At 42.0% G+C, this 19,878-nt stretch overlaps 1 protein-coding gene across 5 annotated transcripts in view; it reads right to left on the bottom strand.

Moving 5' to 3' along the window:
• The window catches only part of COBL (cordon-bleu WH2 repeat protein), a 308,687-nt gene that overhangs the window by 230,960 nt on the left and 57,849 nt on the right, over positions 1-19,878 (bottom strand). The gene's annotated exons all lie outside the window — the stretch shown is intronic.

Raw genomic sequence — 19,878 nt, 5'->3', positions numbered from 1 at the left:
TAACAGTCATGGTATTTTGCCATGGAAATGAGCAAATGTGACAAATCAAGGCACACGTTATTGTTTTATTGATTGTCTAGATCAGGGATCAGCAACATTTTCCATAAATACCTACGCAGTAAACACTTTAGGCTTTGTGGGCCATATGATCTCTGTCACAGCTACTCGGCTTAGCCACTGTGGCAAAAAAGCAATATATAAATGAATGAACTTGGCTGTGTTCCAATACAATCTCACTTATGGACACAATTTTGAATCTCATATAATTTTTTTATATATTACAAAATATTATTTTCCTGTTTATTTTTTTTTAAATACCTTTAAACATGTAAGAACCACTCTTAGATTGCAGGCTGTACCAAAACAGGATCTGGCCTGTTGACCACGGCTTGCCAACCCTTGGTCCAAGACCTAGGATGGTGATGAGGAAATCTCGACAATGCAGATCACACTCACAGGTAGTCCTGCCTGTCGCTTCCACATTGTGAATCACGTAATTATTTAAGGAAACACTGTTGAGTATTCATACACTTAATCTAGGTCAGCAAAGTCTCACATCACTGAAGGAAAGAGGACATTCTAACATTCGCTTTCTCACTTTGCTTTACTCATTGTAAGTGAAAATATCCATTAACATTCATGTCAGAACTGAGCTCTTTCATCAGTGCAGCCACAACATGGCCATGGACTTGAGTGCGGCTCAAGTGAACAAAAGCATCTGTGATCAGCAGCTGGCTCTACGGAAATTGCATTAAAGAGTACTGAACATATTTTTATTTTATTTTATTTTTTTGAGACAGAGTTTGACTCTTGTTGCCCAGGCTGGAGTGCAGTGGCGCGATCTCGGCTCACTACAACCTCCACTTCCTGGGTTCAAGCGATTCTCCTGCCTCAGCCTCCTGAGTAGCTGGGATTACAGGCATACACCATCACTCCCGGCTAACTTTTTGTAGTTTAAGTAATATGGGGTTTCAGCATGTTGGCCAGGCTGGTCTTGAACTCCTGACCTCAGGTGATCTACCCACTTCGGCCTCCCAAAATGCTGAGATTACAGGCATGAACCACCGTGCCCAGCCTATTATTATTTTAAATTATGTACTACACATCCTTTTTATAAGTGAAATTTACAAGACCACCCTTTCCTCGGAGAGCTGGCTGTTCAACAGTTCCTAGCCTAGCACAGCCTATCCCAGAGGTCCTGATGGTGACTGGTGAGCAGTGGGCCTTGCCACCCACCCACTTCCAGGCAGTGAGTGCCTTAAAGGCAGGGCTGTATCTGATCCAGCCTTTCCCTGCCCCAGAATAGGACCTGGTAACCCCGCCGGTGTTCAGGCTAAGTAAACGAACACGAGTGGGCACAGCACCTTGGTCCTGCACCATCTCCTGTTTTTTAAGGATTATTAGAGAGAGCAAATTCCAGTTTTGATCACAATGTGGAAAATGCTTCAATGAAGTCTCAACGTGTCCCTCCAATAACAAAAGATTACACGCAAACTTTTAAACATTCTTTTACTGATACTTAGTATGTCTGTATTTGCAGCCCAATACACACTATTTTGCATGTTATTCATGACAACAGTTCAGTGTCTAAACTCATTTTAGAACATAAATGAACCAAATGCCAGTGAGAACATGTCTCCCCACAGGCACTCAGTGCTGGGCACAGCTGGTCCTCTCAAAAGGCCTGGGTGCTCCCCTGTGCAGAACCCATTAAGAAACCAATGCTCCTTGGCCATTCCCATGATCACCCATTAACATTTTAGTGATGTAGCTCCTGCTCCAGAGGAAGAGAAACAAGTTAATCTCATATTTTTTTAAAAAAATAAAAGTCATTGTCATTGGAAGAGCAGTTTGATGAAATGGAAGTCTGTACACGTGACAAACGAACACATATGGCAAGGAGAAATGGAGGCTGACAACTCTGGCAGCCAAATACTGCTGTGTGTCAGTATTTCCTCACTTCACATGGTTTTAAAAAGGTAACAAAGCCTTTTCCAGACTCATGATCCTCATTCCTCAGCTGCTCACAAGGTCCATCCTGCAGAGAAGTGCTAGGGGTCCTTCAGGGAGGAGTCCTCTCACATGGGATAAGATAACACAGGTGACGCAGGAGAGTAATGTCTGGAGACAGGGACCCTAAGGCCAATTCACACTGACTTCCTAGACCTAAATCAAAAGGAAAACCCTAACTTTGCACTCCCAAGTAACAAAAAGACCAGAGGCTACTCCCCTTTCCTGCATACAGATGAAAAACTGAAAGCACCTCTGATTGGTCCCCTCTCACAACCAGTCTGGTCTCAGGCCAAGTCTTCATGTGCATAAGAGTATAACTTTGTAACTTCACTTCAGCTTCTGATTGGTCACTTTCTGCAATCAATCAGAAGTTTGCATAGGGTCTAACTTTATAACTTCACTTCAGCCTCTGATTGGTCCCCTCCCACAACCAATCAAACTGATTGTGGGCCACTACTTCATTTACATAGGGTGTATGCCAAGTAACCAATGGGAAATCTTTAGAGGGTATTTAAACCCCAGAAGATTCTGTAACCAGGCTCTTGAGCTGCTTGCTTGGGTGCACTACCACCCTGTGGAATGTACTTTGATTTTTGATAAATCTCTGCTTTCATTGCTTCATTCTTTCCTTGCTTTGTTTATGCATTTTGTCCAATTCTTTGTTCAAGACACAGGAACCTGGACACCCTCTGCTGGTACCACAGGCTGTCCTGGCTGGACTCAGCTCCATGTTGTACAGTATAAACAAGGTGCCAGAAAGTTCCAGAGTGTCATCAACCTGAGCTGTCCACCGACCCTGCTGTACCCCAGTTCCTCACCCATAAATTGACTCTTTGATCTCTGAGGTCACCTACTTGATGTTGTTGAATGTTATGATCTTCAGGTTCATAAAATCCACAAACAGAAACTGCTAACTTAGGATTTGAACACAGCTAGATATCCACCATCTGCTCTGTTCTGAGAACTGGGCCCTGGAAAAGCTGGAGACAGAGCTGAACCCGACTCCTGGGTAGAAGAGGCCCACTCGCCCAGGTGCTTCCTCTCTGAGAGGCCCTGTCAAATGCTATCATTATCACCTCCACACAGCTGGTTCATCCAACAAGGTACCTGACACAGAGGAAAGCCCGGGGTAACCGCTACCAAGGGAAGTCCAGGCCCCAAAGAAGAAGGGCTGGGTGCTCTCTTGGGAAGCTGCCCAAGGTCACCAGGCACCCAGGAGGGGAGGATCAGGTATGAAGGGACACGGAGCTGGGACCAGACCAATTTTCTGCGCTTGTTAAACTCGCCTTGGTGGCACTGCTTGGATGAGTGAGCCAGTCCTGTTGGTCCCACTAAGGATGGATGGGCAAAACATGGCATGAACTGATGTAAGAGAACGCGTTTAAGCCAATGTGCTGAGGTGGGGGCTATTCTGGACGCTATTCCATGAAGCTGAAAAGATGTTGTGGCCTCGTTGCACTGATGTGAAGGCAGCTGTGTGTGGGGAGCAGAAGTGCTGGAGCTGACGCTGGGGTGTGACTCCCTGACCCCTTATGTGCAAGTCACCTCACCCCTCTGTACCTCCGGTTCCAGTGGTGACACAGGGGTGACGGTGATGTCACTGCCCTCATGGGATAGTGCAAAGCACTCAATACCAGCTGCTACTATGGGATCTATTGGAAATTTAAAATTATATACTCACCACACAATTAAAAATGAGCTAAGGTATAATCTTGTATATATCTATGAAAACATGGTGTGGGGATCATGGCGAACAGTTAAACTCCGGTGCACCCGTACCACGGGCTAGCCCTCAGCAGGAAAAAGGAGGCAACACAGCAAGCTGGGTGGAGCCCAAGAACGTTACGCTGGGTGAAAAAAAGCAAAGTCTTGGAAGGTCACATACAGTATGATCCTACTGATATAAAATCCTCAAAATGACAAAAATCATAGCAATGGAGAACAGGCTGGTGATTGCCGGAGTTGGGGACGGCAGGAGGAGGTGGCTGTGCCTGAAAGGGGGTAGAGGGAGGTCTTGGGGTGAAGGAGCGGTGCCATGTCTGGCCTGCATGGACCTCCAGGTGTGAGGACGTGCACGTGGCGGGCACCCGTGCCAGTGTCCTCTTCTTGGTTTGGGTATTGTCCTATACTACACCCGACACAACCATGGGGAAACTGGGGAGGGTACCAGGACCTCTGTGCCAGCTTTCCAACCTCCTGTGAATCTTCAAAATTAAAAATTAAAAAATATATCAGCTAAGGAAAGATAAACCGTCGTGTGAAAATGCTTTCCCCATGTTGGTCCCTGCAAGATGGCTCTGCCCACGCCCTCCTCTCCAGCCCGGTTTTCTGCACACACGTGTGTGCTCAGATCCCACCCTCAAGGCTCTGGGATAAAACCCAGTGCACAACCTGCCAATGAGAACTGAGGCTGCAAACAGTGTTCCAGTGCAAAATGGAAACACAAGAATAAGCCGCACTCCAAGGAGAATGTCTAAGTCCTCTACAGACGCCTGGACCAGCACGTCCCGGTGCCCCATGACTGTAGTAGGTATTTGCTGTCCTCCTTCCTATATACCTGCTGTCATCCACCAAGGCATAAACAGAAACACTGACTTTTCAAATACTTCATGGTTTCTTGAGTTGTTCAGTCACACGGCCTTCTTTGCCAGGCTGCTGTAATGGCCACTCACATGTCCAAAACCTTCAATTAGGGAACTCTATATTCTGGCCACAGATAGAGAGTTGTGTGGATGCTGCTATTTGACAATACAGAGGTACTTCCTCCATTTCACACCAAACTGACAGGGTCTCATGGGGCCCAGCCTCTCCTACGGCCACTCACTCTTACCCACAGCGTGCTCCAGTTCCAATCCCTAAGTGCCTCAACTTTCCCCCAGGCTGCAAGACACTGCCAGAGGGAACGGGCCCTCCCCACAAAGTCACGTGTGGTGACCCCAACAAGGCCCTCAGGTAGATGTTCCTGCTCACTGCTCTCAGCCCCATTATATCATTGCTGCAGCCATTCCAAGTCCCAGAAGACCTCGCCCAACATGTTCCTGTCCTGGGCTCCACCTTCACCACGCCTCTGTCCACAGAGACCCCAGGGAGTTCCTGCAAGGAACGCGGTTCCAGGAAAGGGCTAAGCTCACATCTCTTCTAAGGCTTCACCCACTTTTTTCTCTGCTCTCCTATCTTTAGTCTCTCCCCATCTTGGCTCGCTAGCTGAGACTGTTCTTTCCTTCCTCTTTCCACACCTCCTTCCATTCAAAAGAGGAAACCCTTCCAAAGAGTAGCCCTACACCCAATGTCCCAATTTCCTCATAGCTTCCGAAACCCGTGCTTTTACAGCCAGGCTTCCTCCACACTCTAACAGACCTGATCAGTTGCCTCTTCCCATGATGACCCTCCCTGCCTCCCACACGCCCTTCTCCTGCAAGTCCACAGCTCCCTGAAACTCCTGCTTTCACATCTCCAGAGTCTTGTGGATGCTGTTCTTCTACGTGGAATGCCTTCAAAGTCCAACAAACACAAGCCCCTTCTAAAACCCAGCCCATACTCTTTCATCTTCACTTTCTCCTCATCCTTACCCATTCCTGCTGAAATTAGAAGTATTTTCTGCAAACCCTAAATTAAGATTCCAATTCTGTGGTACTAAACACTTTCTCCACAGCTCTACAACATTTGTACTGATTCCCTTCCTCCCTTGGATTGGACAATTCTGTCTCAACCACCATAGTAGCTAACAGCAGCTTGCTGAAGTGTGAGCTCAACAGGTATCTGTCCAATGAATGAATTACATCCACAGAAGAAACGATATATAAAAAATACAAAATTAGAAATACAGTTTCATTCATTCTGCAAACATGTATCGGGACCTACCATTTACAGGGTATTTCCTAGGGAGTCTATAACATAAATGATAGTACAGTGTATGGTCTCAGATCTCAGGGAGGTTCTAGAGGGGCAATAAGATAGACACAACTGTTTAGCTAAAAGCAAGCCTGGGATTAAGTGATGTGAAATAAGCAAAAGGCACCTCGCAAACCATATGGCACTATTCAAACACTGGGGCACTTTTAAAGTTTTCTTATTGACATTATTAAATTATGCAAAACAAAGTTAGGTAAGGGACAAATCCTGCCTGCAGAGTAACTTGAAATTTTGTGAGGAAATGATTTTAGCAAAAATAATATATTATCCAAAGACTTAGTTTTCATTATGGCAAAGATCTCTGCAAATGCAAAGAAGATATCTATGAATTATACCATGTGGTATGTATGTGTCATTTATTTTTAAGCAGAAAGGCCTAAAAATATCTAGTAGCATTTAGAAAATATTTCACACTTCTTTTTATCACTCCATGAATTTAAAACTAAAAAAATAAATATCCCAGCCTTAATGCAGAAAAGCAAGTATCTAAGTTTCCTACTTGAAATAAAAAGACAAAAGACTCTATGAAGAAGATGGCATTTTCTTGTATAATTTGGACCAGGGAGACAAATGGCCTGCAGCAAGTCTATCCAGGCAGGAGCTCCATCTCCATCAGCAGGGGCCACCTCCTCTGTCCCTGACAGCTCAGAAGCCCATGGTAAATGCTGTTTGTTGTCAGCAGGACACATGCACCAAGCAATTCCCCTCCCCTGAGCCTCCTGCCCATCCTCTCATCCCACTTCCAATCATGGCTCACTCTCCAAAGCTCCAGGAGAAAATTCTCCCCTGGCACACAGCCCAGCCCTGACCTTGTCCCAGCCCCAACATCCCTGCTGGTCTGGCTGTCAGCCCCCATGGGGTGGAGAGAGAACCCTGCCTGCACACCGTACAGTGTAGCACAGGCCATGCTATTAGATCTGGGCAATATAACTTCTACCTCATTCAAATAAAATGCAGAAACGCTGATTAATGAAGCATTATAATGTTTATGAAGAAAGAGTTATTGTGGTTGCAATTCTATGATGTCCTTGATTTGTAGATTCTATCAGTTACACAGATTGTCATACTTGCAGACTTCTTCCAAAGTTTGGCAAGAACAAATGGGCTTTTTTTGTGCAGATGACTCATTTACATTTTTAATTATTTTTAAACTACATGAAAAATAAATGACTACATTGACCGATTCAAAGAAAAATTAGAGTGTGTTCCCAAAATAGCCCAGGGTGGACCCCTCTCCCTGCCAAGTCCTAAGCATTAGAGCCCAGCACGCCCCAATAAGTCACCATAGCCAACATAGATGCAGTCTCCCTGCAAACACCAAGCAGTGCGGGCCTGCAGTACTCAGTGCCTCACAAAACCAGCGGATACCTGTGGTCATCACCAGAATCTTGTGGTGACCGCGCACCCTTCCATGCCCGAGGCAGAAGCCTCAGCTCCTTTCTGCCTCCCATCTGCCACGTTAAGTCACAGGCCTTGGCACCTTAAAGGCTGGAGGCCATCCACGGAGAAGACTCCCAAATGACTCCCAACTGGGATTGGCCCTAACAAACACCATGAGCTTGGAGTCTCTCTTCTTTCGGGGCCACTCTGCTTTCTCGGTGGTGCTGTCTCTTCATGTTACCCACAGCCAGTGGGATCATGTTCTCTGTTCCCTCTCAACTATCAGAACCAGTCTTTCGGACAGGATCTCCTGAGGTTCCTGCTAGCAAGGTATAAATAACAATTCCCTGGAAGGGTTGAAAATTGGAAAGGAAATAGGAATTTTTAAAATCTTACACTTCAAGACAACTGGTTGGATGAATGGGGGAGATGGTGGCTTTATTTTTCTTTTGAAGAACGTATACAAAGGTAGACACTGGACAGGTAGGGACAAGGTGACTATGGAAGCATCTCATGGCTAAAGCTTGCTCCCATCTCCCATAACATAAAGGCATTCATGGCAGGGGGTGCGGAGTCTTTCTCCTCCACCTATTCAAAGTGATCTTTAGAAGGTCTGCATCACTCCAGCAAACAGTGGCCAAGTTGGTTCTTGCCATATTCGACCCTATTGAAATTATCCTAAGGCAGACCGATCAGCTGAGTTACTGCTGAAAGATACTGCTGAAAGAAGACCCCGAAGGGTTATTCTACCTAAGTTAAAAATAAATAAACAAACAAACACAAGGCCAGGCGCAATGGCTCATGTCTGTAATTCCAGCACTGTAATCCCCGCACTTTGGGAGGCCGAGGTGGTGGATCATTTGAGGTCAGGAGTTCAAGACCAGCCTGGCCAACATGGTGAAACCCCCGTCTCTACTAAAAATACAAAAGTTAGCTGGGCATGGTGGTACATGCCTATAATCCCAGCTACTCGGGAGGCTGAGGTGGGAGAATCGTCTGAGTCAGGGAGGGGGAGGCTGCAGTGAGCCAAGATCACGCCACTACACTCAAGCCCAGGCAACAGAGCAAAACAGGCTTTGCACACAGAATTGTAACACAGAGTCTACCACTTTGAGGCACAAAATATATGAGTTTAATATAAAGAATTCTCCTCCTACTGTGCATCTGTGGTTATGAAATGATTCATGTCATAAAACTTACATACAAAATAATATTGCTCTATCCCGTTGCTTTAGAATATGAAATAAGATATATGATTTTATGGGGAAGACTACACTTAATTGGAAGGGAAGAGAAGAACAGCAAAATGTCGTAACCAGGGGCTTTGCAGTTCCTCAAAGAGACACCAGCAAGACACTTCAGAAGACCCCAGGAACCACGGCCAGCCCCCTGAAAAAAACTGTCAGACGATCCATTGGTTCTTGTTATTCAACCTCACATTTAGTTTGATGGTACAAGACGGAGGGTAGGGGTCTAAAAATGTGCATTTTGAGTGCATGTAAATTACACAAGTGGTAAATTACTCCCCATTTTACAAATAGGACACAAACGATTCTTTGGAGATTATTTTCTAATGGCACAAAATGTCTTTTGTTTATATCAGTTTTAACACTCCTCAATCTACCCAGTCTTTGTAAATATCTAAATATAAATCGTTTTAATTTAAAAGAACTAGGAAATGTATTTTAACAACAAAATTTAAAAAAATAAAAATGAAAGATGCCTCAGACAGAATAATGGGCATAGGCACAACGTTGCCTAGTGATTAAATTTTTAAGGAGAAAATTATTCAGTCATCCCCAAAGCTAAAGAAGTACCTCAGATACAAATTTATTCAGGGATAACTTTACAATCTTTATCATCTGAACAAAAATTTACTTTTTCTAAGCCCATTATGTAATTAAGATTTGGAAGAGATACTGAGATAAACCAGGTTAAGACCCATTCTGAACATATCTTTTTCTAAAATAGACATAGTATAATTTATTTATCCAAGTCTGCATGTATACCTATTAAATATGTTTAAATGATGGAACTTTTGAACCCATTTGTGAATCTCTTGTCTCTCAGAACTCCTGTGTATCGGATCCAGATGAATGGTGTTCAAGGCAAGGCTATTTGTGACCTGTGGTGAGTGAGGGGGCCCCCATCCAGGGAACTATCCACTGGGTGACATGAGGACGTGCAACCCCAAAACAGAATCTTTGAAAGGGAAGGCAATGAGGTGAACGCAACAAACAGACACAGAAAATCTATTGCTTAACCCTAAGCATGAAACATTCCTGGAAATCTCTCATCATCCTTCCCACAGGACATGTGCCTGGAAAGGTGAGCATGAAACCATTCTCACAGGGTGAGTCATGTTTGAGATGAGGGCAGAGCATGGAATCCAGAAATGGACATGTCTTCTTAAATCCTTCAAAGAAAGATTAGACAAGGAAAGATTCCAATGTCACTCCTTCTAATTACATTTTTATTAACATAATAAATTTTGTAACTTCTCTTCTCCAAGCAGAGAATACCCACATTTCTTTGTAATCACCTTTGTTCCTACTTGACACCTTCCTTTTACTTTTGCTCCTCAATAAAAGCTTTATTTTTCCACTTTCACCACCCTGCAATTCTTTTGTTGATCAGAATAACAACTGGATTACCAGACAATGCTGCCAGGAGCTAAACTGGGGGCAGAGGCTCACATTCAAACCTTTGCAGAGCTGGCTGTGAAAACTGCACCAGGAACTGGCTTGAAGAAGAACATTTTTCAAACACCTGTAATCCCAGCACTTTGAGAGGCTGAGGCGGGCAGATCCTTTGAGGCCAGGAGTTCGAGACCAGCCTAGCCAATGTGGGGAAACCCTGTCTCTACTAAAAATACAAAAATTAGCCGGGTGCGGTGGCACATGCTTGTAATCCCAGCTACTGAGGAGGCTGAGGCAGGAGAATTACTAGAACCCGGGAGGCAGAGGTTACAGTAAGCCAAGATCGCGCCACTGCACTCCAGCCTGGGCAACACAGTCAGTGAGACTCCATTTCAAAAAAAAGAAAATACAGAGTAGACATTCCCTTGACAAACCTCCACCAGCTGGCCAGCCTGGTAATCACGGCTCTGTCCTCTTTCTGATGGGCCTGTGTCCACCCCACACCAAACAGCCTTGCAGCCAGAAAGCGACTGGTACACACTCAGAGAACTCATCCTACAAGGTGGCCTTTACAATTCCCAAAGCACAGAAGTCTTGCTCACCAATTTATTACTGCCAGTTGCCTATGCTATTATAATTATGAAATGTAATTAAATATTATGTAAACTGATGAAATTAAAGTTTGAAAATAAAAATAGTTGATGGTTCCAAGAAAACTTTGTAAAATGCTGTGGATAAATTTTATAAAGGCTATCTTTATTTTTTAAAAATATTATTTGAGTGTGGGCAAGAAAACTGAAAATGACAGAGTGGGAGGAATTATAAAAATACAGAGGCATTTACTTCTCTAATTTTGTGCAAGGATCTTTTATTGTCCAGGTACTTTTAAAAAACAAACTGAAATTTTTAGTTCATATATTACTAAAATGGTTTACAAAGTTGTCCTTGAACCTTAAACGTTGGACCCATATGGCTAAGCCATCATAAATAAAATAACTAAGGTATTATGTTAGCTGAATGTAAGCTGGAGAAAGGTGGCAGTCCTTCACACACAAAGCTACGGATGCACGGCTTGCTGCGTGGAGATGGGCTGGATTTCAGCCCCTCTTGCTCCCTTGACTGGGAACCCTTATGCTGGAAAGCCCAAAAGACTGATACAGCAGCTCTGCCCACACGCAAAAGAGGGGCCTCCGCCACATCAAAGAACTGGCCAATAAACATACCTCTAAGTTTCATTAAAATAAAATAACTGAGGTATTGTGTGCTATTTTCTTAGCTGTGATAAACGTATTGAGCTTACGTGGAGACTGCTCTTACTCTTAGGAGACATGTGCTAAAGGACTTTAGAGTGCAGTACCGTTTTTTCAGCAACTTTCAAATAATTCAGAAAGCAAAAATGGTGTGTGTGTGTGTGTGTGTGTGTGTGTGTATACACATCCAAGTATGCATAGAAAGGGAAAATGGATCATGGAGTAGTTTGAGGGTAGTTCATTGTACCAATCTTTCAACATTTTTTTAGGCTTGAAAATTTCAGTTGCATCTCATCATTGTGTGTTCAATCTGACAGATATTGGTTGAGTGTACACCATATGTCTGCTACTGCAATCTGGGTATGCAGTGGGGACAGTACAGTTAACGATGATGTCCATGCCAGGCAGTAATCTATGAAGGATAGAGAATGCAATATAACTTGGAGATATGATCCCTACCTTCAAGGATCTTGATATAACTAGTGTTAGAATCTTGTTAAAATCTTGATATAACTAGTGTTAGAAATAAATTCTAAGTGAACCTAAACTTTCGTAAGCTAGGAGCAGCTTTGTGTGAGTCATTCGGCAGAGGTCATTTGAGAATGATCACACATGGGTGGTTTAAGTTGTCACACCTTTGTATAGCTGGCAGCGTCCTGAAACGAGGGCACAGAATGCTCTCTCACCAGCAGTTTCCCATAACACAAAATAGGATCCCACATATAATTCAAACACAAACTTCCTCAATGTCCTTATGTGATCTTTTACAGCTTTTTTTTTCAATCCAGGATACAATCAAGGTTCAAGTACTGCATTTCATTGTTAGATCTCTTTAGAACACTCTCCCCTGTGCTTTTGTTTTGTTTTTCATGACATTGGCTTTTTAAAAACAGCCTTATTGAGATATAATTCACACACCATATAATTTGCCCATTTACATTGTACAATTCAATATATTGTACATGTTTTTCATATATTCACTGAGTTGCGGGACCATCACCACAATTTTAGACTCTTTTTATCAGCTCCAAAGGAAATCCCAAACCCATTAGCATTAGAAGTCACTCCCTTTTTTTCTTCCAATCTCCCCAGCCCTAGACAACCACTGATCCAGTATTAATACTTTGCATCTCTATGGATTTGCCTGTTCTGGACATTTCACATAAGTGAAATCATACAATACGTATGCTCTGTGACTGGCTTCTTTCACTTAGCCTAATGTTTTGAAGATTCATCCATGTGTCAGTACTTCATTGCTTTTATTGCTACCTAATAATTGTATGACTATATCACATTTTATTTATCCATTCAGCAGCTGATAGACATTTTAGTTATTTCCATTTTTTCGTTATAAGCAATGCTACCATTAACATTTATGTAAAAGTTTTTGTGCAGACATATGTTTTCATATGATTCCACTGAGGAGTGAAATTCCTGTGTCATATGATAGAAGTCATGTTTAACATTTTGAGAAGCTGCCAAACTGTTCTTCAAAGTGACTGCACCATTTCACCATTTCCATAAGCAATGGATGAGGGTTTCAATTTCTCCATATCCTTGCCAATGCTTGTTATCGTCTTTGATTACAGCCATCCTAGTGGGTTTGAAGTGGTATCTCAGTGTTTTTGACTTGGATTTATCTAATAACTAATGATATTAAACATCTTTTCATGAGCTTATTGGTCATTTGGATATCTTTTTTGGAGAAATGTCTGCAGAAATACTTTGACCATTTTCCAATTGGGTTATTTGTCTATTTAAAGTTGAGTTGTAAGAGTTCACAACTTCAGAACACATTCTGGATACAAGTCCTTAGGAGACACATGATTTGCAAATATTTTGGATACAAGTCCTTAAGAGATACATGATTTGCACATATTTTGGATACAAGTCCTTAAGAGATACATGATTTGCACATATTTTGGATACAAGTCCTTGAGAGATACATGATTTGCAAATATTTTGGATACAAGTCCTTGAGAGATACATGATTTGCAAATATTTTGGATACAAGTCCTTAAGAGATACATGATTTGCAAATATTTTATCCCATTCTATAAGTGTCTTCACTTTCTTGATGGTGTTCTCTGAAGCACAAAAGTATCTTCAATTTTTATGAAGTCCAATTTATCTGAGTTTTCTTTTGTCCCATGTACTTTTGGTGTCATTTCTAAAAAGGCCTTGCCTAACCCAACATCATAAAGATTACTGTGTTCTCTTCTAAGACTTTTATTGTTTTAGCTCTTATATTTTGATCTATAATCCATTTAAAGTTAATTTTTGTATATAGTATAAATAAGGAGTCCAACTTTATTGTTCTGCATGTGAATGTCCAGTTGTCCTAGCACCATTTGTTAAAAAGGCTATTCTTTCCCCCACTGAATGAACTTGGCACTCTTGATGAAAATCATCAACTGACCATAAATGTAAGTTAAGGGTGTATTTCTGAACTTTGCATTCTGCTCCATTGTCCTAAGTCTATCCTTGTGCCTGTACCACACTTTCTTAATTACTGTAGCTTTGTAGTAAGTTTTGCAATCATGAAGTATGAGTCCGCCAAGATTGTTTTAGCCCTTCTGGGTCTCTTGAATTTCCACATGACTTTTAGGATCATGACACTGAGTTCTGTGAGGAGACTTCACTGCAGCTGTTTTGAAGAATACTCTCAATTCATTCAATCGATTCTTCATAATTCAGATTAAAAGCTTTTTGGGGCAAGAACACTACAGAGGAGTATAGGTGATTTCTCCTAGCATTACACAAGGGTATAATATTGGCACATATTATCAGGTTGTCCCCAGCAGGAGGGGTTGAATTTAAGCAGTAGGTTAAGAAGCTGGCCTCTAGATTATTCCATTGTAATGGATTTTTCCCTTTTATAAGTGGTAGGTAATCTGTGAGATAATACTTGAGAACGTATAAATATCTAATTCTCCAACAATCTTTCACCCAGTGATTTTAGCACTCCAACATGATTCTTGCCTAGGTCAAGGTTGCAAAATGATGATTTTTAAAATGCATAATTTTAGCCAGGCACAGTGGTTCACACCTATAATTGCAGCACTTTGGGAGGCTGAGGCGGGCAGATCACCTGAGGTCAGCAGCTCGAGACCAGACTGCCCAACATGATGAAACCCCGCCTCTACTAAAAAAATACAAAAATTACCCGGGTGTGGTGGCGGGCACCTGTGATCCCAGCTACTCGAGAGGCTGAGGCAGGAGAACTGCTTGAACACGGGAGGCGGAGGTTGCAGTAAGCCGAGATGGGGCCACTGCACTCCGGTCTGGGCAACAGACTCCATCTCAATAAATAAATAAATATATAAAATGCATTATTTCTTCTGAATTTATTAAGCTGACATTCTCTCTATTTGAGTAACACTTCAGACTCCTGAATCTTTTAATTTAATATATTATAATCTATTAATACGATTATTCTTGCCAGCAGGAGGCCCTGCAAGCCTACTCTTGGGTTTCTTTTTTTGACATACTCCACAGGCCTTTTAACACCTTCTTGCTTTCTAGCACAGGATGCCTCAGGCACAATCTTGTCAAGATCTGTAATCAGCCATTTCTCCAAGGATCCATGTGGGAAACTGTAGTTAGTGTTAACTATTGGAAAGGTGTCATTGCTATTTATTTTGTATTTATATTTATAGAGAAAGTGAAAAGGAGAATGAGAGAATTCACACTGCTTGTAGCCCTTCTTCCACAATTAGAACTTCCATTCCCAATAACATCAATATATTTTATTTTTTGTACCACCTATAATACCTACAAAATAATTTAAGAATTACAACACAGCACCATTACCAACTATAATTGTACCAGATAAATCTCAATAGTTCTTTGCCATTTCTTGTGTTCTTAAAATATGTTCCAATAAAGATATATGGTCAGAAATCTGTTCAAAATTATCAGAATTAAGTCTTTATTCTGGGCAGTTGTGTTATCAACTTTAGACAGATTCCTTTGTTTCTGTTTTTCAACTTTAAAATTTCCTTTTTTCAATTTTGATGCTATTCTGTTTCTGAATATATAAAAACTTGTGTAGTTCAAAATCAAAATTATATAACCAAGCCATATTCAAAGAAATCTAATTCCTATTTTTATGTTGGATACCTCATTCCCACACATCCTCATTCTTCCTTTTTGAGTTGTTTTTCTTTGTCAAAAGAAAGCAAATATGTGTTTATTCTTATTTTCTCTTCTTTCTTGCAAAAAGATACACTATAAACAATTTCCATGTGCCCCATTCATTGACAATGATTACACAAATCACTCCATGACAGCTCATAATGATTTTTCCCTTTCACTTTTATGGCTGACATAAAGTAACGTTCATAGATGAGGTGAGACTGTGACCAACTGTTTTCGAAGAAAATGGAAGGATGAGAGGTGTATGACCTCCAATGATTATACTGTAGTCCTTCTGGTACAGAAGTATTATTTGTGCTAAATTGAGTCCTACATATAGACTTGTATATAAGGGAAAACACACTATTCACTTGCAACAAATAGACAAACAAAAACTACCTTCAACATCAAATCTAAAACTGAGCTAAACCAAACCAAAACAAATTGGCCAACATTCAAACAACATCCTCGTAATATGCACATATACCCCTGTATCTGTCTTCCTTCCTTCTCTTTCCATCCCCCATTTTTCCATCTTCTTTGAGGTACAGGTGGCCCCCTAATCCTCTCCATCACTCTTCTCAATCAGATTCTAGAATGGCTGACTACCTAGAATTCTCTAGAAAGTGGCCTACTGAGTTCTTATGAGTCCAGCAGCCAAGATGCACTGATCTCTGTGAACACCGGCTTTTTCATAAGCTCCACAGCCACCATCTGACCTCATGAAGGCGACTGCACAAGGTGAAAAACACCAACCCTTGGGCAGCTGATTTCAATTTGTGTTACATTTTCTCGTGATCTTCCTCAGACCTTATCAAAGGGCTGAATAAATGTGGCTGATGTATTGGTTTCTCAGTTGCTGATTACTATTTAAAAGCTCTAACAGTACTTAAAAAGTTGCATCTTACACCATGCTTCAATCTCTATGTATCCCTCCCCACTTAATTAAAAAGTACGTTGTGGATAGTTCAAGCTGCTACCCAAACATACATTTCTGAAAGCTAAGTCACACTAAACACGAAATCACAGGATCCATGTGAAGCCTTTATCACTCTGAATACTTTACACTATTTCTGACCCTGGTATGTAGAATATGCAAGCTTCCCTTGCGTATAAACAAACGTTTAAAATACATGATATAATTAAGAGAAGAATAATCCTAGCGACCTCCTTCAGCTGTTGTGAGGATAAAATGAGGAACTGCTGCCCAAGACACTGCTGGGCAGTGTCATCAGTGTTACTGTCAGAGACAGTAACATCCAACCCATTGTGTGACTCTTAAGATTCATTCTCTGGGAAACTCATCAACAAACACAATGCAGCCCTTCCTATATCTCCTCTTTATAAAATTATCAGGGACCAAACTAGAGAAACAATGTGGAACAGTATCCTCCAGGGCCTCCTTCACTTGCAGTGAGACCAGTTGCCTTTCATTCCCGCATCGTGTCCATCCCATGAGGGAGGGTCTGCATATTTGAGAGGCTGGAGAAACATGCTCAGAAGTTTGGCCAGGCCTGGGTTCATCCATGGAAGAGAACAAAGAAGGGGACTGAGCATACTCTAGCAATGACCAGTGGCACGACTAGGAAAGTTCTCTGCCGAGATCACTTCCTCCTGGCAAAAACAAGGGCTCTACAGGGCTTAGGGTAGAGAGCAGAGACTCACAATGAATCATGGGCTGCGGTGAGCCAGACACTCAGTGGTGTCACCTCTGGAGGTTCCGACGACCTCACATCAAGGTGGTGTGCCGATGCAGGAGCAACGCAGGCCCTGAAGGCTGCTCCACCCGACGCGGCCACTCAGCTGACCGATGAGACTCCAGCCCAGCCCCTGCTTTGCCCCTTAGACTGTGCAGAGTTTGAGAAGTCCAGCTCCTGCGGGCAAGGCCAGATCTCACAACCAGGGTCCTGGGGACCCGGGCCAGCATGTAGCCTTCTCTCCACCAAAAGCTTGGTCTCTATTTTTACTCCTTGTTCTAACACACCCATGGTTAAAGGATTTCTGAAATGTGTTCTGGAACGCCGTGTGGCTCAGCTGAGACCCTGGATTCCATGTCATACTGTCATAGCAGCTGCACTATCAAGCCCAAGCACAAAGGAGGGAGTGTTTCCAGGCGGCCCACCCAAGACAGCGGTCCTTTAAATTGACTCTTCGTCATATTGCCCTGGGTACTTCAGCTGGCAAAGAACAAATGAGCATTCTCAATCTATATATACTGTAGCACACTAAATAAAGGGCTGGAGCCGAGGCACAAAAGATCAGGCCATGAAATTCCCTGCAGGAGCCCGGGTCCCACCATTCCACTCTCAGGCTCTTTGGAAAGCTGACTCCCAGGGCCACAAGCAAGTCTTTGTGTGTCAGGAGGGCCCACTGCTGGGGCTTTCAGTGCACACAATAACTCACAGGCTGTGTCCAATTTCAGAACACAACGAAGAGGCAATGACCACACCCACATGGGCCTGGGCTTTCACTCAGGAGTTTGGATCTCATGGAAAAGCACCGTGGAAGATGCCCGGGGGCAGCACCACTACCGGGATCCACATCCACCCAATAGCCCTAGTAGGGCCTCCAGGGCACTCCTGCAAGCGTCACGTGGTTTCACAGATCCCAGGCAGAAGCAGGGCCAGTGTTACTACCACCACCAGTGAGGAAATGAAAGCCCAGAGAAGCCGTGAGACTTGATGAAGGTCACCAACTGGCTAAATGATGACAGGTGCTCTAATGAGAAGTTTTATTACCTCACTATATTGTTTTACTAAAAAATATTTCCTGTCTGACAGCTGCTTCCCAGATTTACTGCTTAAAGTGAATAATTCCACTCTTCTTAGACATGGAATTTTACATATAGCACCAGAGCAGAGTTAAGGATTCCTTTACTAATTTTCCTTACTCATTTATTATATTATATAAAATATGCACAAGACTTGAACAGGGAATGAGGAAGCCCAGAAGAGCAGAAACTAAACCAGTCCAGTGGAAGTGTCACGTATGTTGTTGCATAGCCTGCATTCCAGAGTAGCAAGACGAGGCTCTGAGCTTCCTAGTGGTCATGGCAAAGATGAGATGCAAAGCCAGATTCAAAGCTCCCACATCTCAAGATAAAAGGAGACAGATCCAGAGAACCAGTGCCCCGCAGCCCTCATGCTGGAGACATGGTGTACAATAGTGAATTACGTCCCTAACAACATGCCGAAAAACAAAAAATGCAAAGATGGTTTTCCAACAGTTGCTTCTCCCCTCAATAAAACCTACATCACACCAAGGCTCCATTCAGTAGAAGTCATTAAATACAGAGACCAAACTGCAGTCGAATATGCCATTCTTCCGGTTTGGCTTGACTGAGGATAAACAATAGCGTATCTAAACAAAGTAGAGGAATAGAACACAGTGGACACATACACTGAACTGTATCGAGCACCACCACGATTTTATAAATCATGGAATTAATTTGGTATATCCAGAATACCATTAAGCAATATGCAAAGGTTCGTTCTGCATAAGAAAAGTAGGCTTATATACTTCAATGTTTAGATTGAATATGCTTTCATTTGAGACCAAGTTACTTATTCTGGGATTACGTATATTTACAGATAAACCTATATATAAATTTATATAATTTTATAAGATGTATACATAAAATATATTTCAGTTAAAATTGTTTTCTAAAAATATTGCTAATATTTGGGATTAATCACACCAAATATGAAAGAATTTATACACTAGAGCCATTTTAATATTCAGTAAAATAATCTGATCTTTAGAAAAACAGACAGATTAACAAAACCACTAAAAGTTCACTCAGATTTTGATGAAATCTTCCCTGTCTATTCCTATAAGACCTGCAATTAGGTATTGACAATCAATGAGGAAATGTTTTGATTAATGAAATTAAACTTTAAAGCTAAGCTTTAGGACACTGTATATTTGTTGTAACAAAGAAAATGTATTATTTATTTACCTGTAATATAGTGTACTTGTTTGCTAATTTTTAAATTACTTTCCTGGAAATAAGAGAGCTCTTTTCAAAATATCCTTTTTTATAACTAGAAGCAACACTTAATTAGTGAAGACAGTTATAACTGACTACCCTAAATAAATTAAAAGAACAAGCTATTATTTAAAAGTGTATAACTCTTCCATGAATGGTTAAAACCATATACTTTTTTTTAAGAGACAAGTGAACATTTATTTTTGTGCCATTCTTCCTATGTATATTTCAAGTCTTTTTCAAAACAAAGCCCCAGGAATCTCCAGATTCAATTATGTCCCTGGGCTTGGTTGATTGCTGCAGGAGTCTTAGGGAGCCTTGTACAAATGCTAGAGTTACTCATTTACCAACATTAAACCCTAGGACAGATGACACAACAAAGCAGGACTCCTTCCTCCATGGAATGTGCTGATTTCAGACGAGGCGGCAGCCAACGTGGAAAACACTGGAATTTTTCCTTGGAACTGGACTGTGATGACAGGTGCTTGCCATGAACGTAACCTACTATCTTTTCTTTGACTCTTCCTTTTCAGTTTTTGAAGATAAAGCAGGAAATAAT

The sequence above is a fragment of the Hylobates moloch genome, unplaced genomic scaffold (assembly GCF_009828535.3).
Source record: "Hylobates moloch isolate HMO894 unplaced genomic scaffold, HMol_V3 SCAFFOLD_1, whole genome shotgun sequence".
Classification (NCBI taxonomy): Eukaryota; Metazoa; Chordata; class Mammalia; order Primates; family Hylobatidae; genus Hylobates; species Hylobates moloch.
This window is presented reverse-complemented; position numbering and strand designations above follow the sequence as displayed.